The 24,261-nt window shown below is 41.9% G+C and overlaps 1 protein-coding gene across 5 annotated transcripts in view; it reads left to right on the top strand.

Annotated features, from left to right (window-relative positions):
* The window catches only part of LOC106603277 (seizure protein 6), a 260,472-nt gene that overhangs the window by 14,025 nt on the left and 222,186 nt on the right, over positions 1-24,261 (top strand). The window lies entirely within an intron of this gene.

Here is a 24,261-nt window from a genome sequence, read left to right as displayed (position 1 = left end):
AACAACGGACCGAAATTACAATAAAACATGGGGAAAACAGAGGGTTAAATAATGAACATGTAATTGGGGAATTGAAACCAGCTGTGTAAAACAAAGACAAAACAAATGGAAAATGAAAAGTGGATCGGCGATGGCTAGAAGGCCGGTGACGTCGACCGCCGAACGCCGCCCGAGCGAGAAGAGGGACTGACTTCGGCGGAAGTCGTGACACTTATTTATATAATGAATATGAATTTGGAGGAAAGAAATGATTAAATATTAAAGCATTAGACCTCTCAATAAAGGCTTCAGTCAAACAAAAGTTATACTTAAATCCAAACTGGTTCTCTAGCAAATTAGTAAGAATATGAATAAGAATACCCTATGTTCAAGAAAGGCCTTTTTCCCTTTATTCAGATTACAACCTCTCACTTTCAGTTATTTGAAAAGGAAATCATCTCCCAAATATTGCTATTTTTAAAACAAGCCATAGAAATTTGGTTGAAATTTCAATTTAATCCACCAGAAAGGACAGAACAAATTACACAACAAATATTGTGGTAAAACTCAAATATACTACAAAAAAAGGTATAATCTTCATCTTCAATTATATCATAGGACTGATGGAATTATATCATACATGCAGCTAACAAAAACATAGATAAATGTCTGCTTTACCCAAAATTACAACCAACTAATTGCAGCATTACCGCAAAAATGGAAGAGGAAGTGGAAGGAGGAAAAAGTAAAGAAATGGTCTGTCGGCCCAGCATTAAAGACCTTAATTGGTTAAAGAAAATATACCAGTTTCATTTAAGGACCAAAAAATGGACAGCCGTGCCATATAGATCGCAAAAGAGACTTTTGGCGTACCGATTCTATGGCACATGGTGTATGAACTGATACGCAAAACGATGCCGGATTAAACATTTTTCAATTTAAATTATTACACAGAATTCTTGCAACCAACATAATGTTATTTATATGGAGGATACAACCTTCCCAGCTCTGCAGATTTTGCTGCGTAGAGGCAGAATCATTAGATCATTTGTTTTGGTACTGTCCATACTGTATGTTGCTTGTTTTTGGTCACAGATCCAGTAATAGCTGAAGAATTGCAATATTTACCTGGAGCTAACCCTGCAGATAGCTGGGCGATCTGAAAAGTCATATTCAATTGATCAATAAAATAATAATATTTTGCAAAAAGTTTTATTTTCAATTTACTATATCTGAAGAAACAATGAGAATAGAAAGGTTCAGAACTTTTCTGAAACATCACAGGACAGTTGAAAAATATATGGCAAATAGAAATCCAATATGGATGGTGTTAAAAGATAGATGGGAGGGGTTGAATGGAGCTGAAGGTTGGGACTAATAACAACAAACAATAAGATAACTAATGTAAAACATACTGTGTCCGAAAAACGTTTATGGGTTAAGAACTTTTGTGAAAGAGCACAGTTTGAAAGATATTGCAAATAGAAATCAAACCAGATGGACATCAGAATGAGATGGGAGAGGTTGAGGATAGAGGAAGGACAGGAGTAGAATAAACAAAATATACAATTGAAGTCGGAAGTTTACATACACCTCAGCCAAATACATTTAAACTCAGGTTTTCACAATTCCTGACATTTAATCCTAGTAAAAATTCACTATCTTAGGTCAGTTAGGATCACCACTTTATTTTAACAATGTGAAATGTCAGAATAATAGCAGAGAGAATGATTTATTTCAGCTTTTATTTCTTTCATCACATTCCCAGTTGGTCAGAAGTTTACATACAAAATTCCATAAGTGACATGTTGTATATTTAACCATCTGTTCCCCCCATGTCCTTGTCCGGTATTGTTTTTTTGTAAGTGCTTGTGCACGTTATGTCTGGTGTGCGTCGGGTTTTGTACCCATTTATTGATTGTTCTGTTTTCCAGTGGGTTTTTATTATTAAACTGCGCCGTTGGAAACACAGTTTTTGCTCTCCTGCGTCTGACTTCTCTGCCGCCAGTACGCACCCCTTACAAATATAAAATAGATTTTGATTTGTTTGACACTTTTTTGCTTACTATATGATGTCATATGTGTTATTTCATAGTTTAGTCTACAATGGGGCGGCAGGGTAGCCTAGTGGTTAGAGTGTTGGGCTAGTAAGTTCAAATCCCCGAGCTGACAAGGTACAAATTTGTCGTTCTGCCCCTGAACAAGGCAGTTAACCCACTGTTCCTAGGCCGTCATTGAAAATAAGAATTTGTTCTTAACTGACTTGCCTAATTAAAAAAATGTAGAAAATAATGAAAAACCCTTGAATGAGTAGGTGTGTCCACACTTTTGACTGGTACTGTATGGGAATATGTATATGTGTGTGTGTATATATATATAATATTTGCAAAAAAATATATGGGGAATTGGAAGTGATTTTCAATAGGTCAACTTATCCATTCCATAACAAACAAGTCCATTAAACATACAGCCAGACACACATTCTAGTGATTACCCTGTTTTGCTTTCTGTAGTGATGATAGAGGTATATACAAATGCTAACGAAGCTTGCAGTATTAGTTGGCAAGAAGTCATCCCTCCCTGACTTAACCATCTGTCCCAGGGTATGGTCTTTCTCATCATTTCAGAGACCTCTAGCCATAAGATTAAGGCTACAAAGTAATGCTTTAGCCATCTCAATTTATTTTTCCAATGTCTGGGCTATAGGCATCACAATTCAGCTGTTCAATGTTTTGTTCTTTGCGTTTGTCTGTTCTCCGTCACAGAGTTGGATATGGATAATGCAGCCTGTGTTTTGGGACAGGGGATTGGGCAGGTGACGAGGCACACCAGACTTTTTAGGATCAACCAGCTTGTGACTTTTACAGACTCCCAACTCCCAAGGAGAGTGGATTAGCCGCCCGCTGTTATTTTGGGCTCAATTTATCCCCCTTTAGAGAACGGTCGAGTCGTCTTCCCGGCCTCTTGTTCTTGTCAGGCACTCTCCCTCTCTTTGTTCATAACCATTTGTGTTGTCCCGCTGTACTATACAAGAAAAACAAGGGTAGACACTGCCGAAATTACTGCAAAAAGGCAATATCTTTCTACTTGCCAAAATGTGGAAGTTACCAGCTACTTGAAGTGCTTAGTTTTCTGTTTCAATTTCAATGAGCTACACTACTGGTCAAAAGTTTTAGAACACCTACTCATTCAAGGTTTTTTCAAGGTTTTTTATTTATTTTTACTACTTTCTACATTGTAGAATAATATTGAAGACATCAAAACTATGAAATTACACATATGGAATCATGTAGTAAGCCAAAAAGTGTTTAACAAATGAAAATATATTTTATATTGGAGATTCTTCAAATTGCCACCCTTTGCCTTGATGACAGCTTTGCACACTCTTGGCATTCTCTCAACCAGCTTCACCTGGAAGGCTTTTCCAACAGTCTTGAAGGAGTTCCCACATATGCTGAGCACTTGTTGGCTGCTTTTCCTTCACTCTGCGGTCCGACTCTTCCCAAACCATCTCATGCAGCACTCCATCACTCGCCTTCTTGGTAAAATAGCCCTTACACAGCTTGGAGGTGTGTTGGGTCATTGTCCTGTTGAAAAACAAATGATAGTCCCACTAAGCCCAAACCAGATGGGATGGCGTATCGCTGCAGAATGCTGTCGTAGCCATGCTGGTTAAGTGTGCCTTAAATTCTAAATACATCACAGACAGTGTCACCAGCAAAGCACCCCCACACCATCACACCTCCTCCTCCATGCTTTACAATGGGAAATACACATGCGGAGATCATCTGTTCACCCACATCGCATCTCACAAAGACATGGCGGTTGGAAACAAAAATCTCCAATTTGGACTCCAGACCAAAGGACAAATTTCCACCGTCTAATGTCCATTGCTTGTGTTTCTTGGCCCAAGCAAGTCTCTTCTTCTTATTGGTGTCCTTTAGTAGTGGTTTCTTTGCAGCAATTCGACCCTGAAGGCTTGATTCACACAGTCTCCTCTGAACAGTCGATGTTGAGATGTGTCTGTTACTTGAACTCTGTGAAGCATTTATTTGGGCAGCAATTTCTGTGGCTGATTACTCAAATTAACTTATCCTCTGCAGCAGAGGTAACTCTGGGTCTTCCTTTCCTGTAGCGGTCCTCATGAGAGCCAGTTTCATGATAGTGCTCGATGGTTTTTGCGACTGCTCTTGAAGAAACCTTTAAAGTTCTTGAAATGTTCCGTATTGACTGACCTTCATGTCTTAAAGTAATGATGGACTGTCCTTTCTCTTTGCTTATTTGAGCTGTTCTTGCCATAATATGGACTTGGTCTTCAAAATAGGGCTATCTTCTGTATACGACCCCTACCTTGTCACAACACAACTGATTGGCTCAAACACATAAAGAAGGAAAGAAATTCCACAAATTTGTTACATCTGCTCCTGCCACGCCATCTACTGCTCATCCTGTGCCTCCACTTCCCCAGTGCTCTCTCCCTCTGTGTGTGATTGTGTGGGTGGAGACAGGTGTGCTGGAGTCAGAGCAGATCCCCACCAGCTGCAACCTGTTCCATAATCAAGACCTCACTCACAAATACTCACTCCTCCCACTTCCACACCGCCAGATCGTAATCTCTGCTCATTCTGCCCGCTCTGACTCTGGTCCTTGTCTCCAGTCCCCTCATCCTGCTACTCTGCCCTGGATTCCCCACTCTACTGCTCCCTTGGATTCCCCTCCGGACCTGCCTACCCTGTCCCAATCCCTCTTGCTCCAGCCTCAGCCTCAGCACCTGGTTTCCTGCAACCCACCCGAGCTTCCCTTGACCTGCACTCCATCTTCCCCCTGTGTTTCAATAAATACCTTGGTTACTTCATCCCAGTCTCCTCATCCGAGTCTGCTCTTGGGTTTCCCTGTTCCACTTCACGTAACAAAATGTACTTTTAAGAAGGCACACCTGTTAATTGAAATGCATTCCAGGTGACTACCTCATGAAGCTGGTTGAGAGAATGCCAAGAGTGTGCAAAACTGTCAACTTTGGCTACTTTGAAGAATCTCAAATATAAAATATATTTTGATTTGTTTAACACTTTTTGGGTTACTACATGATTCCATATGTGTTATTTCATAGTTTTGATGTCTTCACTATTATTCTTCAATGTATAAAATGGTCAAAATAAAGAAAAACCCTGGAATGATAGGTGTTCTAAAACTTTTGACCAGTAGTGTATATTTAAATTACAAAATGTGTATTATTTCAGCAAGATGTTCTGCTTCTGATCTCCATGACCTTAGCTTTACCTCTAGTGTGAAAACAATATCAGCTTAGGGAGTGAGTGAGACATGGACATAGTGAGTGAGACATGGACATAGTGAGTGAGACATTGACATAGTGAGTGAGACATGGACATAGTGAGTGAGACATGGATATAGTGAGTGAGAGATGGATATAGTGAGTGAGACATGGATATAGTGAGTGAGACATGGATATAGTGAGTGAGACATGGATATAGTGAGTGAGACATGGATCTAGTGAGTGAGACATGGATATAGTGAGTGAATGGTTATGTGAGACCCAGATTAAGTTGAAGAATAGATGAGCAAGCATCACCTCTTCCTGGAACCCCTGTATGTTTGTCTGTCTGTCTGTTTGTACCAGACAGACAGGAGGACTAATCCTCCAAACAACCTCCCATAGAGCAGCAGCTTGTGTAACATTCACAATGAGATGGTAATCCTCCCAAATAAGAAATGCAGAAGGTCTGGCACTGTAAATATACAGTATGGCATCCCAGACAGGTAGATTATGCCAATGATGTTCTCCATGTTATTGTTTCATGTCAATGCTAGATTCATGTTTAATGCCTGAAAAAGGGGTAAAATTATAAGGCCCTTTTTGAGGTCATGAGGTTATTTCTGATGTAGAATAATCAGATAGATTAGAATTAGCCCAATAATGTAGACCACAAATTTCATAACTGAACACTATTGTTCATTTCATTTCCAGAAACAGCAGCCCTGAGTGCCAAAAACAAATAAAATACCTGTCACGTCCATCTTTAAAGGTAGACCAAGGCACAGCATGAGTTGGGTTCATCATACTTTATTTTAAATGTGAACCAGCAAAAACAATAAACAATACAACGAACGAACGAACGAACGAACGAACGAACGAACGAACGAACGAACGAACGAACCGCTATGCGTGCAACACAAAGACAAGATCCCACAAAGCACAGGTGGGGAAAAAGCTGCCTAAGTATGATTCCTAATCAGAGACAACGATAGACAGCTGCCTCTGATTAGGAACCATACTCGGCCCAAAACAAAGAAATACAAAAACATAGAAAAAGGAACGCCCACCCTAGTCACACCCTGGCCTAACCAAAATAGAGAACAAAACCCTCTCTATGGCCAGGGCGTGACAACACCATACACAATGAGAGACTCACCCAGAACCACAGTCTTGCTCAAGGCGATATGTTTTATGTTTGGGAAATTTTACGATAACAGAATGGCGCGGAGACTCCGATTTTTCACTTTGAAAGTATACCAAACAAAAACCATTGATTGCAAAGTTAAACAAACCATACAACTCTATGCACAAGGACTACTTTTAAAAATGTTCACTGAATACTTTTCAAAAACACATTTACTCGAAGAACAGTGCAAATATAAACTTTGATAACAGAATGACGGTAAAATTTCCCACCGTTTTATATGTGACCATGTTTTCCAAAAACTCTGTTAAATATCTTCTCAGAATTAGGATTCAAAGATGTCTGCAGACACAATGGGGTCTCAGCTACACTACATGACCAAAAGTATGTAGACACCCCTTCAAATGAGTGGATTCGGCTATTTCAGCCACACACATTGCTGACAGGTGAATAAAATTGAGCTACAGTATGCAATCTCCATAGACAAACATTGGTAGTAGAATGGCATTACTGAAGAGCTTAGTGACTTTCACCGTGGCACCGTCATTGGATGCCACCTTTCCAACAAGTCAGTTCGTCAAATTTCTGCCCTGCTAGAGCTGCCCCTGTCAACTGTAAGTGCTGTTACAGTGAAGTTGGAAATGTCAAGGAGCAACAACAGCTCCGCCGCAAAGTGGTAGGCCACACAAGCTCACAGAACGGTACCGCTGAGTGCTGAATTGCGTAGCGAGTAAAAATCGTCTGTCCTCGGTTGCAACACTCACTATCGAGTTCCAATCTGCATCTGAAAGCAACAATCTTAACGCTACAGCATACAATGACATTTTAGACAATTCTGTGCTTCCAACTTTGTGGCAGCAGTTTGGGGAAGGCCCTTTCCTATTTCAGCATGATAATTTCCCCCTTTCACAAAGTGAGGTCCGTACAGAAATGTGTTGTCAAGATCGGTGTGTAAGAACTTGACTGGCCTGCCCAGAGCCCTGACTTTAACCCCAACGAACACCTTTGGGATGAATTGGAATGCTGACTGCGAGCCAGGCCTAATCGCCCAACATTATTGTGTTATGATGAATCTAGTAGAATCTAGCCTTCCCAGAAGAGTGGAGGCTGTTATAGCAGCAAAGCAAGGGCCAAATCCATATTAAAGCCCATGATTTTGGAATGAGAGGTTTGACGAGCAGGTGTCCACATGCTTTTTGTCATGTAGTGTATGATATGACACCTTGAGTTTGAAAAAATGTATTTTGGTTATTGAACTACAGTTAGTGAAGTGGATTAATACCCGGTAAAAGAATGATGGTAACAGAATGACATCATGGGTCCCTGACATGTAATATACAGAAATGCATCATTTTGAATGTAATTCTCTTCATGATGATGTATGCTGAATAGGTACACAAAGGTAGACAAATGTAATATCCTTCTTTGCAAAACAGACAGGGGTTGTCTTAGACTCTTGACAACATGTCAACTATATTTTGTCTCCAATGTTTATTGAAAACAAATACATTTGCACAATGTCTCTCATATACCTCGTTACCATTGTGGGTGTCACGACTTCAGCCGAAGTCGGTCCCTCTCCTTGTTCGGGCGGCGTTCGGCGGTCGACGTCACCGACCTTCTAGCCATCGCCGATCCACTTTTCATTTTCCATTGGTTTTGTCTTGTCTTCCATCACACCTGGTTCCAATTTCATCAATTACATGTTGTGTATTTAACCCTCTGCCCCCCCCCCCCCTCTCATGTCCTTGTTGTCAGTGCTTGTGCACGGTATGGTCTGGTGTGCGTCGGGTTATGTACCCATTTATTTCATTGTTCTGTATCCGGTGGGTTTTTATGATTAAACTGAGCCGTTGGAAACACAGTTTTGCCCCTCCTGCATCTGACTTCTCTGCCGCCAGTACGCACACCTGACAGTGGGTTAGCTAGCGAATTTTAACCATTTCAGTATAGACGTGATATCAGTCAAAATGCCTAAAAACAAGACATGGTATCAAAACAAGATAAATGTAGCTGAAACGAGCCAGCTACGATTACCCACATTGCAGCTTTTTGTCATTGTTGCTAGCTATCTGGCCATCCAGAATCACAACAACATGCGGCCTTCTGCCCCATTGAAGCATGCACATAGTTTTCATGACATTGTCAGCTACCTGTCTATGATTCTAATGAACTCCGGCCCCAAACAATATCAGATTTGTACCAATCATAGATGTCTATGTTTCACAAGTTTGGACATCACAGTACACTACAGTAGAGTACAGTACAGTAAAGTAGAGTAGATTTCAGTACAGTAGAGTTTAGTACAGTATAGTTAATAAATTATATTGTACTCTACTCTAGTGTGCATGTAACCAGATTACAAAAATAATGTAACTGTAATCCGTTACGTTACAAACAAAAATATTGTAATCAGATTACAGATACTTTTGAAAAACTAGATGATTACTTAAATTCTAAAAGGATGTTTGCGAAAAATACATTATGACAACTCTCTGTTTTCTGAATGACATTCAATTAGGCATTGAAAAAAGGTGCAAGTTTGTTCCACCTGAGCGAGTCTGACCACAAGTCAGAGACCGCTATGATGTCAAATGCATTTGGTGAATCCTTTTTGTCTTCTTCTCCCTCTAAAGGGGAAAGTATTCCAAAAGTAACTGAAAGTAACCAGATTACTTTACTGAGTTATGAGTAATCCAAGAGTTAAGTTACTGATTACAATTTTTGACAGGTACCTAGGAACTGTTACGGATTACATTTAGAAAGTAACCTACTCAACCTTAAAGGGTTTTTCGGCTGTCCCCATATGAGAACCATTTGAAGAACCCTTTTTGGTTTAAGATAGAACCTTTAGGTTCCAGGTAGAACCTTTTTGGGTTCCATGTAGGGTTCTACATGGAGGTAATCAGATTACTTTACTCTGAACCAGTTATAGAAAAAACGGTTCCTAAAGGGTTCTTTGGCTGTCCCCATAGGAGAACCCTATTTGGTTCCAGGTAGAACCCTTTTGGGTTCCCAATTTCATCTATTTTTCAACGTCCATGGACGTCCGGTGTTGGTCGTTGCTCAGTGGGTGAGAGAGCTGGTTATAGTAAATTGAAGGAGAGGGGCTCATGGGTAGGTGTCAGTAAGAGCCGGAAGAGTTGACATTAACTGGAGAGAGAGAGAGAGTTCAGACTGTTTTCACAGTCTTGCTTTGACCACCACGCAACAAAAGTAAAACATTGAGCTGAACATAACAGTATGCCAGTGGAAGGGAGGACAGTAGCACATCACCCAACTGTGGTTTGAGACTACTATAAATTCCCATTGTAGCCAATTCAGTTGCAGCCATTCTGTTACTGATTTTTCGGTCATTCTGTTACCGATTTGGTAACCTAATGTAGCAGGCGTAAAACAAACGCCTGAAATTAGATTCCCTACATACTGATCTTGACGAGAAGAAAAACAACTGTTGGGGGATGTTCTCTTCTACACTGTTGAACCAATCCAGTAAATAAAGAAGAAGTGTTGCCTTGTTAACCTCCAAAACGGAAAGTTGCATCACAGGCTCACTAAAAACACTATAACTAATTGGTAGGTCTACCTTTAATTCTTACTTCAGTGAACTTTCATTATCCTCCCTCCTCATGAGGGAGAGAAATTAGAAAATATCTGAAAGATATGTGGGTTTTTAGAAACAGAATGACATTACACTAGGCGATATTTCTTAAACTTACAGAAGGCAAAAATTTCTGCATAACTAATTATAAATGTTGATATTAGTTGGCAGGCATCTTTACTTCAACATTATTGTGTTTTGATGTATTTTTAATACCTTTTAAGACCTTTTCTGGTCGACGTTTTCTAAGACCCCTTTTCCATCTGTTTGACGAGAAATCAACAGTGAATTGACTGTTAATAGTATCATAAGTCCATTTGCTATGATCCGGTCATGGGAATTGTTCCAGGGATGCATCTGCTCCACGTCAGTGCCCGCCCCCGGTCAGCCTTAGTTGATTGCATTGGCATAGGCATAAAGGAACTGTGGAGAGGAGACAGACAATAGGTACAGCAGACGTGCCAGTTTGGCTGCAGGGACACAAAGGAAATGACTTGTATTACAAATTGCATTTGCTGGAGGTTTAGCAGCTTTTCCTATGTCATGAGGGGTAGGAAGGAAGGAAGGAGAGAAGAGAATACTGTCCATTTGGACTGGAAGGGAGAGAGCAGTTATATAAATTGTATTTAGAGACTAAAGAGTTGGCAAAGGTCTATTTATCTGTAGGAGGCCTCATCTACAATAGCCTGAATGGAAGGTTGCTCTGGAATTGGACAGAGAGTGTATTTGTACAGTATCTTTAAATTTAGTGAATTACACAGACAATGCTGATATATATACAGTGGGGGGGAAAAGTATTTGATCCCCTGCCGATTTTGTACGTTTGCCCACTGATAAAGAAAGAATCAGCATATAATTTTAATGGTAGGTTTATTTGAACAGTGAGAGACAGAATAACAAATATCCAGATAAACGCATGTCAAAAATTTTATAAATTGATTTGCATTTTAATGAAGGAAAAAATTATTTGACCCCCTCTAAATCAGAAAGATTTCTGGCTCCCAGGTGTCTTTTATACAGGTAACGAGCTGAGATTAGGAGCACACTCTTAAAGGGGGTGCTCCTAACCGCAGCTTGTTACCTGTAAAAAAGACACCTGTCCACAGAAGCAATCAATCAATCAGATTCCAAACTCTCCACCATGGCCAAGACCAAAGAGCTCTCCAAGAATGTCAGGGACAAGATTGTAGACCTACACAAGGCTGGAATGGGCTACAAGACCATCGCCAAGCAGCTTGGTGAGAAGGTGACAACATTTGGTACGATTATTCGCAAATGGAAGAAACACAAAAGAACTGTCAATATCCGTCGGCCTGGGGCTCCATGCAAGATCTCACCTCGTGGGGTTGCAATGATCATGAGAACGGTGAGGAATCAGCCCAGAACTACACGGGAGGATCTTGTCAATGATCTCAAGGCAGCTGGGACCATAGTCACCAAGAAAACAATTGGTAACACACTACGCCGTGAAGGACTGAAATCCTGCAGTGCCCGCAAGGTCCCCCTGCTCAAGAATACATATACATGCCTGTCTGAAGTTTGCCAATGAACATCTGAATGATTCAGAGGACAACTGGTGAAAGTGTTGTGGTCAGATGAGACCAAAATGGAGCTCTTTGGCCTCAACTCAACTCGCCGTGTTTGGAGGAGGAGGAATGCTGCCTATGACCCCAAGAACACCATCTCCACCGTCAAACATGGAGGTGGAAACATTATGCTTTGGGGGTGTTTTTCTGCTAAGGGGACAGGACAACTTCACCGCATCAAAGGGACGATGGACGGGGCCATGTACCATCTAATCTTGGGTGAGAACATCCTTCCCTCAGCCAGTGCATTGAAAATGGGTCGTGGATGGGTATTCCAGCATGACAATGACCCAAAAATGACCCTAGCCAGTCTCCAGACCTTAATCCCATAGAAAATCTGTGGAGGGAGCTGAAGGTTCGAGTTGCCAAACGTCAGCCTCAAAACTTTAATGACTTGGAGAAGATCTGCAAAGAGGAGTGGGACAAAATCCCTCCTGAGATGTGTGCAAACCTGGTGGCCAACTACAAGAAACGTCTGACCGCTGTGATTGCCAACAAGGGTTTTGCCACCAAGTACTAAGTCATGTTTTGCAGAGGGGTCAAATATTATTTCCCCCATTAAAACATTTTTGACATGCGTTTTTCTGTTTTTTTGTTTTTGTTTTTCTGTCTCTCACTGTTCAAATAAACCTACTATTAAAATTACAGACTGATCATTTCTTTGTAAGTGGGTAAACGTACAATATCAGCAGGGGATCAAATACGTTTTTCCCCCACTGTATATCTTTTTTTTTACAGATTTGCCATCAAGAAGTTGTCCGTGAGAAGTCTATAAAGTAGTCTCAAGTCTTTTCTTTCCACAGTGAATTATGCTTTTTTCTTTATTACCAAGGACAGCATTGAAGGACAAATATAGTAATAGTTGATCTGATTGATTCATTCTCCTCTGCTCTATACAGGAGGACAAAGGATGGCTCACTCACTCACTCACTCACTCATTCACTCACTCACCCTCATAAAGATAAAACTGCTTTGACTGTGTTGCCAGTTAATGTAGACTGTGCTACATCAGCAGACCTTTCTTCTGTGTAGGGACCACAGACTAGATACTCTGCTTCTCATCTATCAATTGTATTTCTTTCTCTGTGTCTCTTTTTGTCCTCTATATTGTCTACCTGTATATGTCCTCTATATTCCTCATTCAAGAGAATTCCAGTTTATCACAATACAGTCGCCTTCACCTATATTCTTCCTGATTCATTTGTATCATTTATATTAGACTGTAAATTGTTAGTTCTACTCATGAGAATACACAAGCCTCCTTCTCCCTCCCTAGTTGATATTCATTTGTTTAAACTAAGTTTGTTTCTTCCTTGTTTACCTAGTCAGAGAGACAGACAGACAGTGACACAGTGAAGATTCAAATTCACATATTCATTATTCATTGCATAAATTGAATGGATCCACTGGGACAAAACTTAAAGTTGTTTCCATGGTAACTCAAGGGAGAATTCTCAACAAAGCAGGACCCTGAGGGGAGGTATAAATAAACTGGCAGAGAAACTTGAGAAAGTTAACAAGACACATAGGGAATACAGACACTACCATTAGCAGCAGAGCAGTCTCATCATTTCATGATGTCTGATGTTGGATGACAGTACAAATGACTGTTGAACTTCAAGTCTCCAACTGATAAAACCAACGTAAACAAACCTCTCTCCATTCTTTGATTAACTGCACAACTCTGAACAATTATTTGTCATTGTTTTGAGAGAACCAGCGCAGCACGATACCTCATCTGTTTTGTGTTCAATTTGATTTCATTGAGCTGACTGTACTTTTGCACTGTTTCGCAATGGCTGTATTCATCAATCTAGCTGTCACGAATCCCACCGAAGGTGGCTCCCCTGCCTGCTCGGGCGGCGCTCGGCGGTCGTCGTCACCGACCTACTAGCCGCCGCTGATCCTTTTTTCCTTTTCGTTTGGTTTGTCTTATTGGTTGCACCTGTTCCTCATTTGTCTTTTGATTTTGGTTATTTAACCCTGGTTAGCCCGCCCAGTGTTGTGCGGGATTATTTAGCGTCAGGTTGTGTTTTTGTATTTGGATGTGCTGGCGATCTACTACTGTTCTATTTTCATGCATGCTGTGCACCTGTTGTTTGCGCACTTTGCATTTTTCACGCCGGTTGTGTTGGCGTCGATCGTGTTGTGTTTTTATTGAATAAACACACAGTTCCTCACCTCTTCTCTCTGCGCCTGACTCCTACCACCACTCCTAGCAACGACTGACACTAGCAATATGTGACCGACCGGCTCGGTTCGGTCTTATGTAGCAACATTAAACTTTTTTTTTTTTTTTACATCGTTTAAAAGTAGAGCTAGAAAATGGTGTATCATACATTACAGCTGAGAAACAATGGGAAAGGATTTCTGTTTTGAAAGTTGATAAACTTGTAATCTCACCATTGAGATGAATCTGCATGAATCTGCATGTTGCTAACCAACTAAATTCAATGTTAGCTAACTAGCTAAAATTAGGCTATAACAAGTAATGCAAATGGCTCTCAGATACGAATAATATTACTACACAGATCATAGACGTAACGTTATCTAGCGAGCCAGCCAGCCAGCCAGCTAACGTTAGCTAACTAGCTAAAAGTGCGCTTTAACTTGCATTGAAACCAAATTTCTGGCAAAATTAGAAATGTATAATATCTGAAAATGTAGCTAGCTAGACTGTCTGACCCATATACATGGATGAATGATTCTCCCTCTCTGTCATGGTTGCCCTTAGTTTGAAGATGTAATACGGAAACAGGTGTTTTATACAACAGCCTTCTGTGTGTTCTCTTTTCGACTCCCTCCGCATATTTGCAATCAAACGCCAGAATTGTCCAAATTTCCTTAGCTATCATGCTCTGCTTTCACCGGGCATTCCACTGATTTCAAAACTTGGTCCTTCAGAAAGTGGAGAGCACCACTGTTGCAGCTCTTTGTGATATCTTTCAAAAAAGCCACCTTAGAAAGGATTAGCTACACATACTGAGCAGCTCATGTTATAGACAGAAGCGTGCTACAGGGCAGACCAATCCGAACACATATCTCGGCTTGTCCAGCCCATCCATTATCTCAGCCAGTCATGGCTAGCAGAAACGTTCCTGTCTTTTTCCGTTGCAAAAATGACTAGGCTTGTAATTTAACCATTTTATTTGTATTTACAGATGGCATACACGTTTGTTATTAAGCCACATGAAAGTTCACATGTTCCAGAAGGCATTTCTGCTAAAAAACACATTTTCTGAAAAGTAGTGACATGCGACATAAACCTAGTGTCCTGTAACGAGTAACAAATTGTGAATAATGTAGTTGTTTCCCCAACCCATATGATCTAGTACAGTGGTTCCCAAAATGTTTATAGTCCTGTACCCCTTCAAACATTCAACCTCCAGCTGCGTACCCCCTCTAGCACCAGGGTCAGCGCACTCTGAAATGTTGTTTTTTGCCATCATTGTAAGCCTCCCACAAACAAACTATACAATACATTTATTAAACACAAGAATGAGTGTGAGTTTTTATCACAACCCGGCTCGTGGGAAGTGACAAATAGCTGTTATTGGACCAGGGCACAAATAATAATATAATAATAATCAATAATTGTGCTCTTTATTTAGCCATCTTACATATAAAACCTTATTTGTTCATCTTCAATAATTCACCACAGGTTAATGAGTAGGGTGTGCTTGAAAGGATGCACATAACTCTGCAATGTTGGGTTGTAATGGAGAGAGTCTCAGTCTTAAATCATTTTCCACACACAGTCTGTGCCTGTATTTAGTTTTCATGTTGGTGAGGGCCGAGAATCCAGACTCACGTAGGTACGTGGTTGCAAAGGGCATCAGTGTCTTAACAGTGTGATTTGCCAAGGCAAGAAACTCTGAGCGCAGCCCAATCCAGAAATCTGGCAGTGGCTTCTGATCAATTTCAATTTTCACAGAACCGCTTGTTGCAATTTCTATGAGGTTCTCTTGTTCAGATATCGATAAATGGACTGGAGGCAGGGCATGAAAGAGATAACAAATCCAGTTGTTTGTGTCGTCCGTTTCGGGAAGGTACCTGCATAATTGCACACCCAGCTCACTCAGGTGATTCGCTGTATCACATTTGACACTGTCCGTACGCTTGAGTTAATTTGCACACAAAAAATCATGCAACGATGGAAAGACCTGTGTGTTGTCCTTGTTAATGCAGACAGAAAAAAGCTCCAACTTCTTAATCATAGCCTCAATTTTGTCCCACACATTGAATATAGTTGCAGAGAGTCCCTGTAATCCTAGATTCAGATCATTCAGGTGAGAAAAAACATCACCCAGATAGGCCAGTCGTGTGAGAAACTCGTCATCATGCAAGTGGTCAGATAAGGGAAAATGATGGTCAGTAAAGAAAACTTTAAGCTCATTTCTCAATTCACAAAAACGTGTCTATACTTTGCCCCTTGATAACCAGCGCACTTCTGTATGTTGTAAAAGTGTTACATGGTCGTTGCCCATATCATTGCATAGTGCAGAAAATACACGAGAGTTCAGGGGCCTTGCTTTAACAAAGTTAACCATTTTCACTGTAGTGTCCAAAACGTCTTTCAAGCTGTCAGGCATTACCTTGGCAGCAAGAGCCTCTCAGTGGATGCTGCAGTGTACCCAAGTGGCGTCGGGAGCAACTGCTTGCACGCGCTTTACCATTCCACTATGTCTCTGTCACGTCCTGACCAGTTTAGGGATTATTTGCTATTGTAGTTTGGTCAGGACGTGGCAGAGGGTATTTTGTTTATGTGTTTCGGGGTGGTGGTGTATGTAGTAGGGTGTTTGATTTATTATTTCCGGGTTTTGGTCTATGTTCTATGTTTTGTATTTCTATGTTCTTTCTGGTTTGTTGTATTTCTATGTTTAGGTTGATGGGGGGTTGGACTCTCAATTGGAGGCAGGTGTTTTCTCGTTGCCTCTGATTGAGAGTCCTATATATGGGTAATTGTTTGGTTTGGTGTTGTGGGAGATTGTTTCTTGTTTTGCCTGTGTGAGCCTGACAAGACTGTTTTGTTGTTCGTGCGTTCTTCGTTTTGTTATTTTGGTGTTCTCTTTATTTAAAATAAATAATAAGATGAGCATCCACATTCCTGCTGCGTTTTGGTCCTCTATTCCCGACGACAGCCGTTACAGTCTCCCTGTCATGGCTTTTGCGCCATCAGTACAGATACCAACACATCTTGACCACCAAAGTCCATTTGATGTCACAAAGCTGTCCAGTACTTTAAAAATATCCTCTCATGTTGTCTTGGTTTCCAGTGGTTTGCAGAAGATGGAGAGGATGCAAAGGATGTCTTCCTTAATTGAACCCCCATAAACGTAACGGACATATAGCAGGAGCTGTACCAGGCCCTCCACATCTGTTGAGTCATCCATTAATTCACTGGCTTGTATGCAAAGCAGTAATTGTTTTTAAACATCTCCTGCCATGTCACTGATGCGTCGTGAAACGGTGTTGTTTGATGAAGTCATTGTCTGTATAGTTTTTTGGATCTTTTCCCCCAGCATTGTCCCAGCCATATTCGCGGCAGCAGGAGGAATTAAGTCCACCACAATAGTATGGGGCTTGCCTGTCCTAGCCACTCGGTAGCTCACCATATAAGACGCTTCTATCCCCTTCTTATTAATGGTATCTGTTGCTTTTATACATGTCTTACTACTCAAAAGCATACTTTATCGTCGCTCAAAAAACTCCCTTGGCTTATTTTTCAAATGGTAATGTTTAGTTTCTCAATGTTTGCGCAAGAGTAACGGTTAATGTGATTGGATGTTAATTATTTGACTAGGCTACCTGTATTTGACATTGTGTTGTTATTTCGCTGAACACTAGATGGTTTAATTTTATTTGTTGGCAGTGAAACGAGGCTACTCAGGTGAGAAAAAAAGCTCAATCAAATGTATAGGCCTTTTAGAAAATATAAATGTACTGTTTGAAAATGCGATTTTTTAAGAATGTTATATATATATATATATATATATATATATCTCATTTTTATTTGGCGTACCCCCGATGGCATTGTGCGTACCCCAGTTTGGGAATACCTGATCTAGTACATAATAAAAGTATAATAAACCACATACAAATATGATATCATGATGAATTCATGACTATATAAGCCTTTTCATACTTTATAATATGTCCATATATTGTTACAATGCTTCCTTCCACCCTATTGACAAGGGGAGATGTGCTGTGAAAAGGGCTCTTCACTTTTTTTTGTTCATTGTAAGGATATGCAATGTGTCTGCCTCATACCTAAAAATATGTTTGAGTTCCGCAGGAAAATACATTCTTTACTTTACAGCTATGGAAGTTATATATTTTGATCGGCCTGATCGAGAAGAATCTGATGAGTCCTCAGCCATGTCTGTGAGTGACTCGATCTGTATAACTGGTTTTCTAAGGACCCCTCTCCCTCTCTGAGACGCAATTGGAGCCAGAGTGATGGAGGGAAATATACTGTAGATAGAGGGTGAGAAAGAAGGAATGGGTGGTGGTGGTGTGTGTGTGTGTGTGTGTGTGTGTGTGTGTGTGTGTGTGTGTGTGTGTGTGTGTGTGTGTGTGTGTGTGTGTGTGTGTGTGTGTGTGTGTGTGTGTGTGTGTGTGTGTGTGTGTGTGCGTGCTTTCCCGGAGGAGAGCCAGTGAGTGGGGTGGCAGGTGGACAGGCTGAAGGGAGGCCCTCATGGACACACTGACCACTGAGACATGGGCTAGGAGAGGGCTCTCTGATGTTGGCAATTACTGGTTAGAATAAGACAGACATTTATTTTGATATTTTAGCACACAGTTCTACCAAAAGTAGTAAAAGTACTGCTTATACGTGTCCCATGGAAATGTCTTTATATTGTATCCTTGACATTATAGCAACTTTTTCATTATGAATAACATTACATATTATGCCTTCAGTAATATGTTGCAGGTCTTTGCAGGTGCTCATCCTTGCTATAATATTAATATGGGATTAATAAGTATCCCAGGCTGACTTCAGTGCTTTATACCAAACAGTTCCTATGAGAAAGGATATCGAAATTAATTATGTTTGCCTTATGAATAATTGAACTGTGGAGAATATAATTTTGTGTTCCACAGTGTATGAGTCAGGCCATTGTGGGTGTTTAAGCAATGTGCTGTGCTGCATGTCTGGCTGATTTCACATTAAGAGTGTGACATGAGCATTAGCAGACAAATGTGCCTCCTGTTCCAGCCCTCCCCATGACTAAATTATTACCACTGATTGTCTCCTTACATGTGTCATTATAACAAGTCCATGCTATTCCTGTAGCAGACCCACATTTCCCCCCCCCCCCCCCCCTGCATCATTCATTCTACTGGGTTTAAATTGCATTATAATAACATCTGAATATGGAAATAAAAGTAGTCATTGTAAGTTAAAGTAAAACATGATTTAAGACACTCTGGGGTCAACATGCCTACTTCATTTGCAATAGGTGAAGCACAAAGGGGTAATGAAGGATCACGAGAGAGATTTAATTAGCTAAAGAGAACCATGCTGTTTGCAGCAGTATTGACGACTTTGGTACTGTTGCTATGGAGATTGAAAAATCATTCAAATGGACCCAGCTGTCTTGGAGTAGACCATGATCAAAGTAAAATCTCTCAACTCCTGTATTCCTCTGCAGGGTATACAGACAGATATCCATGTCACTGGTTGGGGTGCAGTGTCCAGTCCAAAGAGTGCCATGTAGTTCTAACTTGGCTTAGATCAGTAAAGATCCACTAGTAGAAAGGGTTGTTGTATGATGCTCTGAATCTAATGGGATAAAAAAACTTGACTAGATATGAAAAACATCTCAGTATCACTCTGAGCCTCTTGATAAAGCTTATGATGCAAAAAATAACACAACCCATTTGCCATCACAAGAGACTGTCATCTAAGTTTAAACTGCTGTTGATGTTTCTGTTCTCAGAGATAAAAATAGACTCTTCATCCGTGCTTCAAACTTGTAGTGGATTCAGTATAGCAGGAACAGAAACAGAGCTGACAGTTTCAATCTTTGCTCCCCTCAAAAGTACATGAACATAATTCTGTGTATATGCACACACGCACGCATGCTAATTAATAGATGTTATGAATAAAAACACTTTGATTATAAAAAAAATGGTTGCCCTCCACCTCCTTGTGGGGTTGTCATTTGTATGAGGACACGTGTGGTGAATGACTAAAGCATCAGACCATCAGCACCGCCAGGAGCCTGCAGAGAGAGACGGCTCCAGATGCCCTCCCTTGATTAAATCTCCCCCAATGTTTTATTCAGATCCTGCTGCATGCCCCATGCCCCCGCTGCCTGCCCCCTCGCCTCGCCCTCTGATTAGCATGGGTTGTGCCAACATGCGGGGCAGGGGCAAGTGGAATTACGTGGGCGGGGGGGGCGGGCTGGTCAGGGGTCAGGCCCAGTGGATAGTAACACTGACACCCTCATTGACAGTGCTCGCACCCTGTACCCTTCACCAGGACCCTCCTGCCTTGTCATTTACTTTGACTGGCTCCTCTGGCACCCTTGTAGCACCATGTCTTCTCTTTTTCACATTGTCTCCCTTACCTCTACTGTAGTGTCCTGTGGTTAAGTTAAAGGTCTAAGAATGTATGTGGAAAGTGCTGATTCTTTCCCCATATCGTGCACAGTCAACATCGTCGTTGCCAACCTCGTCATCATCATGTCCCTCACATGAGACAGATTGCACAGCAGACACATGATTGTTGACGCTGTTGGGTTTCCTCATGCTTTATCGATCATGTGCCTACTGCCTGCCCGATAGCAGACCGTCATCACACAGTGTTGTATCTATTGTCCCTAAGCTGCCACTGATCGCACTGTGTCAACATCTGGTTCCCAGCCCAGCCGAGTCCTCCTCCCAGAGGGACCGGGCCCCCCTGAAGGAACCATCTGTATGTTGGACAAGACCATTCATCAAGCTCCCTGCAGCGCTCTATATGGGCCTTTTCTGCAGACAACCTGTGGCAGCAGGGAACAGCTACATGTGTGCTTGTGGCGTATTGAGAACACTTAAAGCCTCTGGCGTCTGAACTATGGGAAATCAATGAGACCCACCATCCCCTGGGTTGAGCCGAGCTGTACCCCTGCTAGTTCACCCATCCTCCTCCGCGCCAGCTCAGAGGAACGGTCTAATGGTCCAGACAGCAGCTCAGATGGAGAACAACAAAAAGCAATTAGCGTGTGACGGCGAGGGCAGTTGAGTCCTCCAGGTAACCCATGGTCTTGATGTCTGTCTGAGGGAAATAGTCAGTTTACTCCCCCTCCAGACTTCAATGTGCTTAGTACTGCACATCACTGTCTGACCTGACCATCTGTTTTCATTCCAAAGTGTTTATGTTACAGTTCTACGGAGTGTGATCCAACAGAGAAACACTTCATTATATTGTGTTGGAGAAGAAGATACATTCAGGAAACAAACAGCTTCAAGCAGGCAGGAATATACAACCAATGGCTAACTGTTTACACCTCCCTTGCTTTAACGCAGAAACAGGAGACCTCTCGCCTTGAAGATCCCTCACTGAGTTTACTGGGCTTACTGTCTTCATGCTTTACAATAAGTCCTGTGATATTTCATTTAGCTGAACGAGTGTGTTTATCCTGTCATTGGTGTGAGTTATCAGGCTGCAGCATCCTCATCCTGGTCAAATCCTGTCTCAGACAAGTGTCTGCACGGCCGGGGCTCAAACCCTGTCAATAATGCATTTATGTGTTTACGAGAGAGAGCACTGAGAATCCACTTGTGTGACGCTTAATTCAATCAGCTTTAGCTGAATGGAGCGTGTTGACCGTGCCCCCGGGGGGCAGCGGGGTTTGGAGATGGGAGAAAACACTGCAGGAGAGATAGCAGGTTGGCAGGTGAAAAATGTCATAGCCCACTGCTCTGCTGACTTGGCCACTCACACACTAGCTATAGCGTCACATCTAAGCTGGAGAAGTGAAGCCAGGCATTCACCCCCAAACGTATTCTTTTACCGTGTCCATATTTGTCGACATTAAATCACATTCTTTATGGGATTGTGCTCAACCCCTCTCACAACAGCCCAATATAATACCCAGGCAGGCAGCTGCGTTTCGGCCTCTCAAACCGCCACACAACAACAACACCTCTAAATTGTTCTCCTCCCTCCTGTTGATGATGTGATTTGTGGTGATGGCCTTGCACTGCAACTGCATAAGTGTTGCATCATGCACACACATGGTCTCTGAGAAGCATGGAGCTCCAAGGTTTATACGCTGGGATGGGGCAAGGAAATCCACGCATAGCCTCAGGACATCACATATAGAAAGGTATCATACCAAATTCAATTTTTATGATCAATGCGCAACAGTAGAATATTTCAGTCTGTATTGGAAATCACTCTCAATAGCACTTGGAGTCGCATCCCTGTTTATACATATTAGCATGGCATGGCTCTGGAAGGAGAGGCGGGTAAGACTCAGTATGAGGCTCCCAGACAGTCCCCTGTATTGACCTGAGAGGGTGGGCACCGAACACCTGCCAAATCACCTTTTTAAGAATGTCTCCTGACCGAGTTGATATTACATGTAATTAGTGTGAAGAGAGTTATCCACACTCTATGGCTGTAGATGGACTGACTCAGAGGAGACGCAGACTCAAGGTCAACATTGACTTTCTCAGTCAGTCTGTTACTTGCTCTGTGTGTCTAAGAGTGTTCTTGCCCGCCAGACTGATTTTATCTTTTATCTTTATCTATCTTGATCTTGTGTGATGTACAACATTAGATGTAGCCTAGCTAGTTAGACGATTTAGTGAGTTGAAGTGAGTGATACCTTGAAATACACTATATATACAAAAGTATGTAGACACCCCTTCAAATGAGTGGATTCGGCTAGTTCAGCCACACCCGTTGCTGACGTGTATAAAATCGAGCACACTGCCATGCAATCTTCATAGACAAACATTGGCAGTAGAATGGCCTTACTGAAGAGCTCAGTGACTTTCAACATTGCACCATCATAGGATGCCACCTTTCTAACAAGTCAGTTCGTCCAATTTTTGCCCTGCTAGAGCTTCCCCGGTCAACTGTAAGTGCTGTTATTTTGAAGTGGAAACGCCTAGGAGCAACAATGGCTCAGCCGCAAAGTGGTTGGCCACACAAACTCACAGAACGGGACCGGCGAGTGCTGAATTGCATGTAAAAATCTTCTGTCCTCGGTTGCAACACTCACTACCTAGATCCAAACTGCCTCTGGAAGCAACGTCAGCACAATAACTGTTAAACGGGAGCTTCATGAAATGGGTTTCAATGGCCAAGCAGCTGCACACAAGCCTAAGATCACCATGCGCAATGCCAAGCCTCAGCTGGAGTGGTGTAAAGCTTGCCGCCATTGGACTCTGGAGCAGTGGAAATGCATTCTCTAGAGTGATGAATAATGCTATCACCATCTGGTAGTACGACGGACAAATCTGGGTTTGGCGGATGCCAGGAAAACGCTACCTGCCCGAATGCATAGTGCCAACTGTAAAGTTTGGTGGAGGAGGAAAAATGGTCTGGGGCTGTTTTTCATGGTTTGGGTAAGGCCCCGTGGTTCCAGTGAAGGGGAATCTTAACTCTACAGCATACAAAAACATTCTAGACGATTCTATGCTTCCAACTTTGTGGATACAGTTTTGGGAAGGTTTTTTCCTGTTTCAGCATAACAATGCGCCCATGCACCAAGCGAGGTCCATACAAAAATGGCTTGTTGAGATCGATGTGGCAGAATTTGACTGGCCTGCACAGAGCCCTGACCTCAATTCTATCGAACACCTTTGGGATGAATTGGAACGCCGACTGCGAGCCAGGCCTAATCACCCAACATCAGTGCCCAACCTCACTAATGCTCTTGTGGCTGAATGGAAGCAAGTCCCCACAGCAATGTTCCAACATCTAGTGGAAAGCCTTCCCAGAAGAGTGGAGGCTATTGTAGCAGAAAAGAGGGGACCAACTTAATGTTAATGCCCATGATTTTGGAATGAGATGTTTGACCAGCAGTGTAGTGTAAGTTTATTTGGATTTGCAGCACCTCGCTCAGTTTACAAGATCTTTCAGTTGTTGTTTCATTCTATTCTCAGAAGACAGAATCTCTCTCTCTCTCTCTGCATGCTGGGAGTGTTTGGTGCATGCTGGGAATTGTGTGAGTGAGTGTGAGTGGTGTGTAGAGTTAGATATCTTTGTTTTTCTTTTATGTTTCCCTTTCTTGGTGCTATCTTTTTTCTTCCTATGCATGATTAAGGTTATCATTATTTAGTTGTTGTGGTAGAATTAAGTATATTGTTTTTTGTGTCGAAATTACCCTGGTTTTGGCGGGGAGGCCGACCCACATGGGGACGCCGTCCCTGTCACTTCGGCACGGCTTTAGGTGTGTTACTGAAGCTACTGTCACTGTGGAGGACTTTCTGGTCGCCGTAGGAGAGAAGGTAGGATATGAGAATGTTGCTTATGCGTCACGGATGAATAAAGCTGTGGTGGTTTTTCTTAAAGAAGAGCGCCTTGTTGATCGTATGAGTGTGGTGATGTTGGCCATAAGCGACATGCTTGCCCGAAAAGGGAGAAGGCAGAGGGAGGGGTGCAGGTGGTCCTCGTAATGTCTGGGCCCACTGATGTAGGGAGAGGTGGGCCGATAGCAGTAGAGCAGTC

Source organism: Salmo salar, chromosome 04, assembly GCF_965601325.2.
Source record: "Salmo salar chromosome 04, fSalSal1, whole genome shotgun sequence".
Lineage (NCBI taxonomy): Eukaryota > Metazoa > Chordata > Actinopteri > Salmoniformes > Salmonidae > Salmo > Salmo salar.
The sequence above is the reverse complement of the archived record's forward strand: the minus strand, read 5'-3'. Positions and strand labels throughout refer to the sequence as shown.